This window comes from Schistocerca nitens, chromosome 11, assembly GCF_023898315.1.
Source record: "Schistocerca nitens isolate TAMUIC-IGC-003100 chromosome 11, iqSchNite1.1, whole genome shotgun sequence".
Taxonomy (NCBI): domain Eukaryota; kingdom Metazoa; phylum Arthropoda; class Insecta; order Orthoptera; family Acrididae; genus Schistocerca; species Schistocerca nitens.
The window spans coordinates 144,955,966-144,969,072 of record NC_064624.1 but is presented as its reverse complement, the minus strand read 5'-3'; the positions used below and the strand labels follow the sequence as shown (position 1 = coordinate 144,969,072).

Genomic DNA, 13,107 nt, shown 5'->3' with positions numbered 1-13,107 from the left:
TGCCACAGAAACAGGTTCCCGAGGACCTGCTACTTTTGATGCAAACTTGTCAGATTCGACAACTGAAGCAGTAGAGATCTGCTGGAATACTGCCATACAGTCCTAATATACAGGGGGATTCACGAAGATATGCAAATGTTTGGTTACGGGGTTACGGCTAATAAAAATTTTGCCTGAAATTTAGCAACTTCGTTAACATGAGGCCGTCGCAAAACTGTACGAGTTTAAAGTAAAGCACGATTCCCATTTATTTTGTTGTTATTGGTCTGGTCAATATAGTAAAACATGTCCCAGTTTTCCAGAATATCCAGAGAAGCAAAGGCGTAATTTCGTAAAATTTTTAATTTGTTAACTGCCTCGCCCAATTAGTTTTTTTTAAGTTCTAGACAATTACAGAAAGTTTTCAACAGAAGTTGTAGAGAATTTAATTTTGGAAAATTTGTGGTAAAAGCGTTAACTGGAACTGTATGAATGTGTCACATAATCTGCTTTTATTTATACCACAGCACACGTGAATTCGTGTTAAACCGAAAAAAAACGAAGCTCACTGTTAAGAAACTTGTACAAAGTACATAAAATTTCGCAATACAATCACAATCACAATAAATGTTCAAAAATGTCTCCGCCGAGTTCAGTGCATTTAGCTCCACGTGTATGAACAGATTTTGTTGCTCCTTTCAGTTTCACAGACTTGTTCATAATTTCGTCTATTGCATTCATAATGCAACCAAGTAGTGCCTCACGTTTATTGACTTTGTCATCATAATCTATGCCTTTCATCCATCCCCATAAACGAAAATCCATTGGTGTTAAATCGGGCAATCTGGGTGGCCACAGACGTGTAGCACCACGACCAACCCATTTCTGTGGAAAATGTTCATTTAAATGTGCAGTATCTGCGCTGGTGAAATGTGGAGGCGCGCCGTCATATTGAAACTACATTTGCAGTCGCGTAGCAAGCGGAATATCTTCGGGCAAGTGGGGCATTTCTTCTTGAAGGAATTGTAAGTACGACATGCCAGTTAGACGTCCTGGGAAAATGAATGGTCCAATAAAGTGTCTGTTGATTATACCAGACAACAAATTTATGCTAAATCGCTGCTGGAAATTGCGCTGCACTGTTGCTTGTGGGTTTCCTTCAGACCATACGTACTCGTTAAAAAAATTGTTTATACTATCTCGAGTAAACAGTGCCTCATCAATAAATAAAACGTATTTGTGTAACTGTCGATTAGTTTTTAACCAGTTGCAAAACTCCAAGCGAAGGGCAGGATCTCCCAGGTGTAAATGATGCACTTTTTGTTTATGGTAGAGACACACATTATTATACTTCAGTGTACATCATACCTTACATTGTGAAATGCCTAGTCGCTGAGAGATACGCCGTGTACTGTACCCAGGCTACGTTGAACAGCATCCATAATATCTTCATCGTCGTCTTCACGTGTCGAGCTCTCGTACTGATTATGAACGCTAGGTAGAGAACCTGTCTGTCTCCTGTAACATTCGAAATACTCCACTAATGATTCGTCCATTCGGAATCCTCCGAGATTTGATAACGTCCGCGATATTCGTTAATTTCAGCCGTAGCATTGCCATCAATTTTCCATAAATAAACACTATATCGGCGTATTCATACGTCGTAAATTTGAAAGGCATCCTTATTTCAGAAATAATCTACAAACTACAACGGTTACTATATGGTTTTACTTAAATACACTGTTCTTATTGTGTTCTTTGATTGAACAGTACAGAAAACTAGTGTAAAGGTTAGGGAACGACTGAAACAACTCATTAATGGTAACCAACAATGACATAAACGTTTCTACATTCTTAATGAAAAGTAAACAAATTTACTTGTACAACAACCTTGCCTTCTCTGGACGTTCCACTGCAGATAGACGTCTGGGTCATGTTTTATTAGATTCAACAGACCAGTAACAACAAGATAAATAGAAATCGTGCTTTACTTTAACCTCGTACAGTTTTGCGAGCGTGATGCTTGGCTTATGTGCAGCCGCTCGACCACGAGACCCGGGTTTTCTCACCGCCCACCTAAGTCATAGTACTTGCCGTGGATCCTATTGCAGTTTGGAATTCCTGTATGATGGTCTGGGCAGATTACGACCCTCTTCAACTGTAGGCGCTCTCTGTCAGTCAACAGACGAGATCGGCCTGTACGCTTTTGTGCTGTATCACATTGGAAATAGTGGACCTAGTGATATTTAGGATTGTGGAAATCTCGCGTGCAGACGTATGACACAAGTGACACCTAATGACCTGGCCACATTCGAAGTCTGTGAGTTTCGCAGAGCGCCCCATTCTACTGTCTCACGGGACGAATGACTGCAGATGTCGGTCATATGGAGTTCCTGGCAGTAGGTAGCAAACAATGCACCTAATATGAAAAACTTATGTTTATGTTTCTCATATTTCACCGAAATATGAGAAACAAACAAACTACATGACTGTATGAGCATCATCACTGCTTGTCTTGTAGCCTTCCAGGTCGATAGGAGTGGGAATATGGACCATATCGTATTTTGACGGCTCATGCCATATCAGCTGCTCCATATAATAGGCATGTTGTGTTCATATAGAGGTGGCTGGTCTTAGGAACCTGCTTTGCTGTGATGCCTACTAATCGACTGTACAAAATGGTTTTACAGTGGGTAGGCTGTACTGAACAACAGCGTGTTGGGATCAAGTAGAACTGACCTGGTTTATCGATTTTCTTTGCATGACATCAGGGGCACTGATTGGTTTCAAGTCCCTGATGTGTAAGCTGCAATCCACAATATGTTTGTTGTGGGAATATTATCAGCCTGCTTTACCGACATGTTTAGTAATGGCTACATATGTGGGTGGGCATGGCTGGGGAATTTGTAAATGGATAGAGGAGGGGATGGACTGAGGGAGGGACCAGGAAATGATGGACGGTAAGTGGAGGCAGGGGGAGATGATAGGAGGCGATGGACCGAGAGAGAAGGAGTAGGAGAAGACATAAAGAGAGATGGGAGTGGGAGGAGGTGAACACTGAGTGGCCGGGAGTAGAAGATGAATTAGGAGAGGTGGCTGGGGTAGATGAGTGGGGGATAGGAGGAGATGGGTAGGAGAGATGGGCAGGAGGAGAGGAAAAAATGTAGGGAAGAAGAGATGGTTCAAAATGGCTCTAAGCACTATGGGACTTAATATCTGGTTATCAGTCCTGTAGACTTAGCACTACTTAAACCTAACTAACCTAAGAACATCACACCCATCAATGCCCAAGGCATGATTCGAACCTGCGACTGTATCAGCTGCATGGTTCCAGACTGAAGCGCCTAGAACCGCTCGGCCACAGAGGTCAGTGAAGAAGAGATGGGTTTGGAGAAGAGGAGGACAGAAAGGTAGAGAGGTGTAGGAGATAATGGAAAGAGAAACGGTGGCAGGAGGAGATTGATAAGTGAAAGAGGCCAGGAGGAAGTGGATAGGGAAGGATGGGAGATGCAAAGGGAGAGGGTGCAAGAGGAAATGGATATATAGAGGGGGCAGATTTAGATGGAATAACAGATTGGAGGCAGGAAGAGATGGAGAGGGAGAGTGATGGAAAGGCTATGGACAAAGTGGGGAGGAGGATGTGGACAGTGAGAAAAGGGAAAGGAGAAAATGGAGAGAGGGGATGGAGAAGATGGACAGAGTGAGAGGGAGGAGGAGGAAATGTAGAGAGAGAAAATAGAGGAGATAATCAGAGGTAGAGGGAGAATGAGATGAACTGAGACAGGGGTTGCAGGAGCCAGATGGATAGTGTAGGTGAGTAGTTGTAAGATGGAAAATGATGAGGGCATAGGACTGGACAGACAGACAGAGGGGTGAGGAGGAGATGGATGAAGACAGTGTGCAGGCAGAGATGTATGCAATATATGTGCCATACAGGTTTTCAAGTGAAATTGTGGGAACAGTGACATACAACTGATCCTCTAAACTGTACACCCATATCACAGACATTATAGTCAGTAAGATTTTGGAATATACAGGCTGATCCAACTTTATAAAGTACCTTGAATCATCGGCACATGGACAACACTGAGTCAGGAAATATCTTTCTTATGGAAACCTACTGGCTTTTTGTCCACACAAAGTAATTACTGCTATCGACAGAGGACCTGTAGTTGATTCCATAATTCTAGGCCTACAGATAGCTTTTGACACCGTTCCTCACAACCAGCTTCTAATAAAATTACATACCTGTGGAGTATCATCTGTGACTGGATTCGTGAGTTTACGCTATAAAGCTCTCATTATTCATCTCTTGGTGCTCCATCTCTCTTTCCATCCCTCTTTATCTCCATCCATCCCCATCTGCCCCTTTCTCTAGCATTCCCTTCTCTATGTATTTCAACCTCCCCAGACTTGTAGCCCCTATTAAACGTGATGACAAAACAAGCTGATAATACTCCCACAACACACATATAATACTGTGTGGCCTACATGTCAAGGGCTTGAAACCATTTTCTTCTCTTGATTTGTATGTTGTGGTGCTCTGTATGGCGACTGCAGGGTGAACCATCTCAAACTTCCACTGCAAATATTAAGGAAATGGGATGTGATATTGACGTGCAGTTTTCACAGAATGAATTGGAAGCCAGAGTCTCGTACTGTTAGTCAATACACAGATTGTAATAATACTTAGAAACTGTATTTTCTGTACCTGTAATTTTTCAAATGAAACAAATCTTACTGCCAGTAACAAACTAAAAATGGGGTAAACTAGAATTTCAGTGCTGTTTGCTGCAGAAGTCTAGTGCGAGCCACTTATGGGATATGACATTGTGAAAAGTTTCCACACTGACACTTCTTTGTGCCATTCAACCTGCATTGTTGTTAGATCGATGTTGTTACGTTGGTTTACAGTGTACTTGTGTGTTCCTTGAGTGCACTGCTATGAGTTACTAAGTGACAGTCTAAACAGTATCTCATGTGTGTACAATGGGATTTATCGGTGCATGCGGCAGGAGCCCAATCTCGCCCATCTTCTCAATCAATTGTGTGAAAATGATAGTGTAACAACTATGGAACGCAACAGAATGAAACAAGTGATGACAGATGGGGGGAAATTAATTTTCTTGCTGTTGTTGCAGTTGATCAACACAGTACCTCCTGTGCAATCGATTGTGGAAGTGGCACGAGTCAGGCAAGTGCCCTACACATTCTCCATCAGCGTAAATTCCATCCCCATTACATCTACCTCAGTCAAGAGCTCCATGGAAACAATTATAAGAATCGTGTTAACTTCTGTACATAAGCATTACGACTAGTACTCCAGATGTTTCATGTGTCTTCTTTCGTGGTGAAGCCAGGTAAACGGTGAAAACGTGCACTATTGGTATGTTGACAATCCGCATTGGCTTCCTTGGGTGGAACATCAGTGCCCATGGAGTGTAAACATTTGCTGTGGGATAGTAAACCATCAAATCATAGGCATGAGTTTCATAGATAGAACAATCAATGCGCACAACTATCACAGCCTCCTAACAAACCATCTCCCACAGATACTAGAAGGCTTTCCTCTGCGCCCAAGGAGGAACCTGTGTTACCAATATGACCGCTGTGCACTACATAGTGCGTGGAGTATTACGGCGTGTCTTCACAAATTGTTTCCAAAACGTTGGATTGGATGGCGAGGACCAGTACGTTAGCTGCCCCATTTTCCAGATTTGATGCCTGTAGACTTTTTTCTGTGGGGAAAGCTGAATGACGCTGTCTGCAAGGACATACCGACTACACTTGATGATACGCAACGAGTCATAACTGCACACTGCTCGGAGATGTTCGACGAAATGCTAGCATGTGTGCAGCAGTCGCTCCATATCAGATAGCAAACGTGTGCTGCCGCTACTGGTGGTCATTGTGAACACAACTTGTGATGGTCAGTTACCTCGTTACTGCCCAGGATCCACATAACTAGTGCATGCATTTACGTTGTCCTTTAGTGTGTACTACCACAGGTATTGTACAAGTGACAGTGTGGCAACTTTACAAAGTATTTATATTGTAAGCAGCTTGCACTAGAATCCTGCAACAAACCAACCAACATTATAATTTACACTATTTTTAGTTTCTTAAAGACAGTAAGCATTGTTCCATTCAAAAAGTGTACCTTTGCACAAAAAATACACTTTACAAATATTATTACAAACTGTTTATTGGCCAACAATACGGAGCCCTGACTACCTGTACGTTCTGTGATAACTGCGCATCAATAGCACTTTCCATCTCCGCAATATTTTCGGTGCAAATTTTATGTTAGTCACCCTGTATCTATACTTTACATTTTCTGTTACGCATATAGCTGAGCTGCTGTCCTGGAAACTAGCATGAGTTCTTGCAGTTCCTATGTGACCAACCAGTACATCCAAACATTATGAAGCACCGAGAAGAAAACTATCTATTGACACATAATCAGCAAGGACTCAGAAAATATCGTTCTTTTAAAACACAACTAGGTCTTTTTACTCACGAAGTAATAAGTGCTGTCGGCGGGGGATTCCTATTATTAGATTTCCAGAAGGCTTTCGACACCGTTCCTCACAAGCTTCTTCCAACCATGCCTATGGAATATCTCCTGAGTTGTGCGACTTGATTCGTGATTTCCTGTCAGAAAGCTCACAGTTTGTAGTAACAGACGGAAAGACATCGAGTAAAACAGAAGTAATATCCGGCGTTCCCCAAGGAAGTGTTATAGGCACTCTACTGTTTCTGATCTGTATTAACGACAGTTCCCCCATGAACCATGGACCTTGCCGTTGGTGGGGAGGCTTGCGTGCCTCGGCGATACAGATGGCCGTACCATAGGTGCAACCACAACGGAGGGGTATCTGTTGAGAGGCCAGACAAACATGTGGTTCCTGAAGAGGCGCAGCAGCCTTTTCAGTAGTTGCAGGGGCAACAGTCTGGATGATTGACTGATCTGGCCTTGTAACATTAACCAAAACGGCCTTGCTGTGCTGGTACTGCGAACGGCTGAGAGCAAGGGGAAACTACGGCCGTAATTTTTCCCGAGGACATGCAGATTTACTGTATGATTAAATGATGATGGAGTCCTCTTGGGTAAAATATTCCGGAGGTAAAATAGTCCCCCATTCGGATCTCCGGGCGGGGACTACTCCTGAGGACGTCGCTATCAGGAGAAAGAAAACTGGCATTCTACGGATCGGAGCGTGGAATGTCAGATCCCTTAATCGGGCAGGTACATTAGAAAATTTCAAAAGGGAAATGGATAGGTTAAAGTTAGATATAGAGGGAATTAGTGAAGTTCGGTGGCAGGAGGAACAAGACTTTTGGTCAGGTGATTACAGGGTTATAAATACAAAATCAAATAGGGGTAATGCAGGAGTAAGTTTAATAATGAATAAAAAAATAGGAGTGCAGGTTAGCTACTACAAACAGCATAGTGAACGCATTATTGTGGCCAAGATAGACACAAAGCCCATGCCTACTACAGTAGTACAAGTTTATATGCCAACTAGTTCTGCAGATGATGAAGAAATTGATGAAATGTATGACGAGATAAAAGAAATTATTCAGGTAGTGAAAGGAGACGAAAATTTAATAGTCATGGGTGACTGGAATTCGTCAGTAGGAAAAGGGAGAGAAGGAAACATAGTAGGTGAATATGGATTGGGGGGAAGAAATGAAAGAGGAAGCCGCCTTGTAGAATTTTGCACAGAGCATAACTTAATCATAGCTAACACTTGGTTCAAGAATCATAAAAGAAGGTTGTATACCTGGAAGAATCCTGGAGATACTAAAAGGTATCAGATAGATTATATAATGGTAAGACAGAGATTTAGGAACCAGGTTTTAAATTGTAAGACATTTCCAGGGGCAGATGTGGATTCTGACCACAATCTATTGGTTATGAACTGCAGATTGAAACTGAAGAAACTGTAAAAAGGTGGGAATTTAAGGAGATGGGACCTGGATAAACTGAAAGAACCAGAGGTTGTAGAGAGTTTCAGGGAGAGCATAAGGGAACAATTGACAGGAATGGGGGAAAGAAATACAGTAGAAGAAGAATGGGTAGCTCTGAGGGATGAAGTAGTGAAGGCAGCAGACGATCAAGTAGGTAAAAAGACGAGCGCTAATAGAAATCCTTGGGTAACAGAAGAAATATTGAATTTAATTGATGAAAGGAGAAAATATAAAAATGCAGTAAATTAAGCAGGCAAAAAGGAATACAAACGTCTCAAAAATGAGATCGACAGGAAGTGCAAAATGGCTAAGCAGGGATGGCTAGAGGACAAATGTAAGGATGTAGAGGCTTGTCTCACTAGGGGTAAGATAGATACTGCCTACAGGAAAATTAAAGAGACCTTTGGAGAGAAGAGAACCACTTGTATGAATATCAAGAGCTCAGACGGCAACCCAGTTCTAAGCAAAGAAGGGAAGGCAGAAAGGTGGAAGGAGTATATAGAGGGTTTATACAAGGGCGATGTACTTGAGGACAATATTATGGAAATGAAAGAGGATGTAGATGAAGATGAAATGGTAGATAAGATACTGCGTGAAGAGTTTGACAGAGCACTGAAAGACCTGAGTCGAAACAAGGCCCCGGGAGTAGACAACATTCCATTAGAACTACTGATGGCCTTGGGAGAGCCAGTCATGACAAAACTCTACCATCTGGTGAGCAAGATGTATGAGACAGGCGAAATACCCACAGACTTCAAGCAGAATATAATAATTCCAATCCCAAAGAAAGCAGGTGTTGCCAGATGTGAAAATTACCGAACTATCAGTTTAATAAGTCACAGCTGCAAAATACTAACGCGAATTCTTTACAGACGAATGGAAAAACTGGTAGAAGCGGACCTCGGGGAAGATCCGTTTCGATTCCGTAGAAATGTTGGAACACGTGAGGCAATACTAACCTTACGACTTATCTTAGAAGAAAGATTAAGAAAAGGCAAACCTATGTTTCTAGCATTTGTAGACTTAGAGAAAACTTTTGACAACGTTAACTGGAATACCCACTTTCAAATTCTGAAGGTGGCAGGGTGTTCAAATGGCTCTAAGCACTATGGGACTCAACTGCTGAGGCCATTAGTCCCCTAGAACTTAGAACTAGTTAAACCTAACTAACCTAAGGACATCACAAACATCCATGCCCGAGGCAGGAATCGAACCTGCGACCGTAGCGGTCTTGCGGTTCCAGACTGCAGCGCCTTTAACCGCACGGCCACTTCGGCCGGCAAGGTGGCAGGGGTAAAATACAAGGAGTGAAATGCTATTTACAATTTGTTCAAAAACCAGATGGCAGTTATAAGAGTTGAGGGGCATGAAGGGGAAGCAGTGGTTGGGAAAGGAGTGAGACAGGGTTGTAGCCTCTCCCCGATGTTATTCAATCTGTATATTGAGCAAGCAGTAAAGGAAACAAAAGAAAAATTCGGAGTAGGTATTAAAATCCATGGAGAAGAAATAAAAACTTAACGGTTCGCCGATGACATTGTAATTCTGTCAGAGACAGCAAAGGACTTGGAAGAGCAGTTGAACGGAATGGACAGTGTCTTGAAAGGAGGATATAAGATGAACATCAACAAAAGCAAAACGAGGATAATGGAATGTAGTCAAATTAAATCGGGTGATGCTGTGGGGATTAGATTAGGAAATGAGACACTTAAAGTAGTAAAGGAGTTTTGCTATTTAGGGAGTAAAATAACTGATGACGGTCGAAGTAGAGAGGATATAAAATGTAGACTGGCAATGGCAAGGAAATCGTTTCTGAAGAAGAGAAATTTGTTAACATCGAGTATAGATTTAAGTGTCAGGAAGTCGTTTCTGAAAGTATTTGTATGGAGTGTAGCCATGTATGGAAGTGAAACATGGACGATAACCAGTTTGGACAAGAAGAGAATAGAAGCTTTCGAAATGTGGTGCTACAGAAGAATGCTGAAGATAAGGTGGGTATATCACGTAACTGATGAGGCGGTATTGAACAGGATTGGGGAGAAGAGAAGTTTGTGGCACAACTTGACTAGAAGAAGGGATCGGTTGGTAGGACATGTTTTGAGGCATCAAGGTATCACAAATTTAGCATTGGAGGGCAGTGTGGAGGGTAAAAATTGGAGAGGGAGACCAAGAGATCAATACACAAAGCAGATTCAGAAGGATGTAGGTTGCCGTAGGTACTGGGAGATGAAGAAGCTTGCACAGGATAGAGTAGCATGGAGAGCTGCATCAAACCAGTCTCAGGACTGAAGACCACAACAACAACAAGAACAATTAACGACATAGGAGACAAATTGAGTAGCCGTCTTAGGATCTTTGCAGAAGATGCTATCGTTTATTGTCTTACAATGTCATCAGATGACCATACCGAATTGCAAAATGATTTAGATAAGATATCCGTGTGGTGCGGAAAATGGGAATCGACACTGAATAAACAAAACTGTGAAGTTATTCTCGTGGGTACTAAAAGAAATCCGCTAAATTTCGATTACGCGATGACTCACACAAATCTGAAGGCTGCAAATTCAATTAAATGCTTAGGGATTACAATTACAAATAACCTAAATTGGAACGAACACATAGATAAGGTTGTGGGTAGAGCAAACCAGAGACTGCGATTCGTTGGCAGAACACTTAGAAGGCCCAACAGGTCTTCTAAAGAGACTGCTTACACCACGCTTGTCCGCCCTATTCTGGAGTATTGCTGTGCGGTGTGGGATCCCCATCATGTGGTACTGACGGATGACACCTGAAAAGTTCAAAGAAGGGCTGCCCGTTTTATATTATCGCGAAATAGGGGAGATAGTGCCACGGAAATGATATGTGAATTGGAGTGGGAATCATTAGAACAAAAATGTTTTTCGTCGCAATGTGATCTTCTTATGAAATTTCAATCATCAGGTTTTTTCCTCCGATTACGAAAACATTCTGTTGGCACCCATCTACCTAGGGAGAAATGATCATGACTATAAAACAAGAGAAATTAGGGCTCCAACAGAAAAATTTAAGTACTAGTTTTTCCCGCGCACCATTCGAGAGTGGAACGGTAGAGAGACATCTTGAAGGTGATTCATTGAACCCTCTGCCAGGCACTTTATTGTGAGTAGCTGAGTAATCACGTAGATGTAGATGTAGATATAGAACCCTGCATAGCATATGGGGCTCTATCTAGAAAAATCCGTTCACAGGGTACGATTTCATTCCTCTGCTGAATGTACCCCACAGCCATTTTGGAAGCTTGAGAAAGGGGGTCACATGTTGCCACTGTGCGCGTCTTGTGGATCAGAGGACTCTGAAGTGTCGCCCTCTTGTGACGCAGTCGCCATGCAGAGCAGACCCTCCTGTATTTGCAGCCTTTTGTCGTAGCTGACCGCACTTTGCCGACTGTTCCCTTCTCTGCTCTCTGGTACCAGAAACCAGCTTTCTCTAAACGCGCGCTACCTTCTTCTCTCTTTCCTGCACCAGTACTTCACTAACAGACTGATGAACGTCCCTAAACTCCAGCCTGGACAAGACCTCGTGTACTCCGTAGTTTTCAAAATGTACCAGAATGTTGGTATCTCTGCCAGTGCTCTTCTCTCGCATTCTTGACACAGTCCACTTACACAACTGGTGCGATTTGTACAATTATTGTGAACTGGTTTTGACTTTACCACTATACAGGAAACTGGTAACATTCTGTGTAATGCTGTGCAAATGCTTTGTTGTACATAAAGACAGTGAGTGAGTGATGTATGAGGGAGTGCCTCATTTTCTCTTAATATATGCGAGATGACTCATGTAACATTTTGACCTTGAAAATACACAATGTGATCAAAAGTATTCGGACACCTGGCTGAAAATAACTTACAAGGTCGTGGCCTCTCCATCACTAATGCTGGAATATAATATGGTGTTGGCTCACCCTTTGCCTTGATGACAGCTTCCACACTCGGGCATACGTTCAATCAGGTGGTGGAAGGTTTCTTGGGGAATGGCAGCACATTCTTCATGGAGTGCTGCACTGAAGAGAGATATCGATGTTTTTCGGTGATACCTGGCATGATGTCGGTCCTCCAAAACATCCCAAAGGTGTTCCATAGGACCCATATCATGACTCTGTGCAGGACAGTCCGTTACAGGGATGTTATTGTCTTCTACTGCCGCCTTAGACTCTGCATTATGAACAGGTGCTCGATCGTTTTGAAAGATGCAATAGTCATCACCGAATTGCTCTCTAACAGTGAGAAGCAATGAGATGCTTAAAATATCAATATAGGCCTGTGCTGTGATAGTACCACGCAAAAAACAAGGGGTGCAAGCTCCCTCCATGAAAAACACGACCACACCATAACACCACCGCCTCCGAATTTTACTGTTAGCACTACATACGCTGGCAGATGACGATCACTGGACATTCTCGATAACCACACCTGCCATCGGCTGGCCACATTGTGTACCGTGATTCGTCACTCCACGCAACGTTTTTCCACTGTTCAGTCGTCCAATGTTTACGCTCCTTACAGCAAGCGCGGCATTGTTTGACATTTACCTGCGTTATGTGTGGCTTACGAGCAGCCGCTCGACCGTGAAATCTAAGTTTTCTCACCTCCTGCCTAACTGTCATAGTAGTTACAGTGGATCCCGATGCAGTTCGGAATTCCTGTGTGATCGTCTGGATAGATGTCTGCTTGTTACACATTACGACCTTCTCCAACTGTCGGCAGTCTCTGTCAGTCAACAGACGAGGTCGGCCTGTACGCTTTTGTGCTGTATTTGGCGCTTCACGTTTCCACCTCACTATCACATGTCAAATAGTGGACCTAGGGATGTGTAGGAGTGTGGAAATCTCGCATACAGACGTATTATAAAAGTGACGTCTAATCGCCAGACGATGTTCGAAGTCCGTGAGTTTTTGTGAATTTTTTGATTAATTTCAGCCAAAATAACAAAGTTGCTCTGTGATATCTGCTGAAGATTGTGAGTATAGTTCTCCAATTACGTGCAGTGTAGCCATTCCGATTTTTATCTTAAATCAGATAGGATTTGATTTTACATTACTAACTTATTTTGTAAGAATATGAGCCTCAATGCAGGTGAAAATAATGAAAATTAAAAACTGTGCAGGCGTTGGAACAA

General features: G+C 42.6%; 1 protein-coding gene across 3 annotated transcripts in view; it reads left to right on the top strand.

Annotated features, from left to right (window-relative positions):
- The window catches only part of LOC126212958 (ankyrin repeat domain-containing protein 65-like), a 55,151-nt gene that overhangs the window by 412 nt on the left and 41,632 nt on the right, over positions 1–13,107 (top strand). The window lies entirely within an intron of this gene.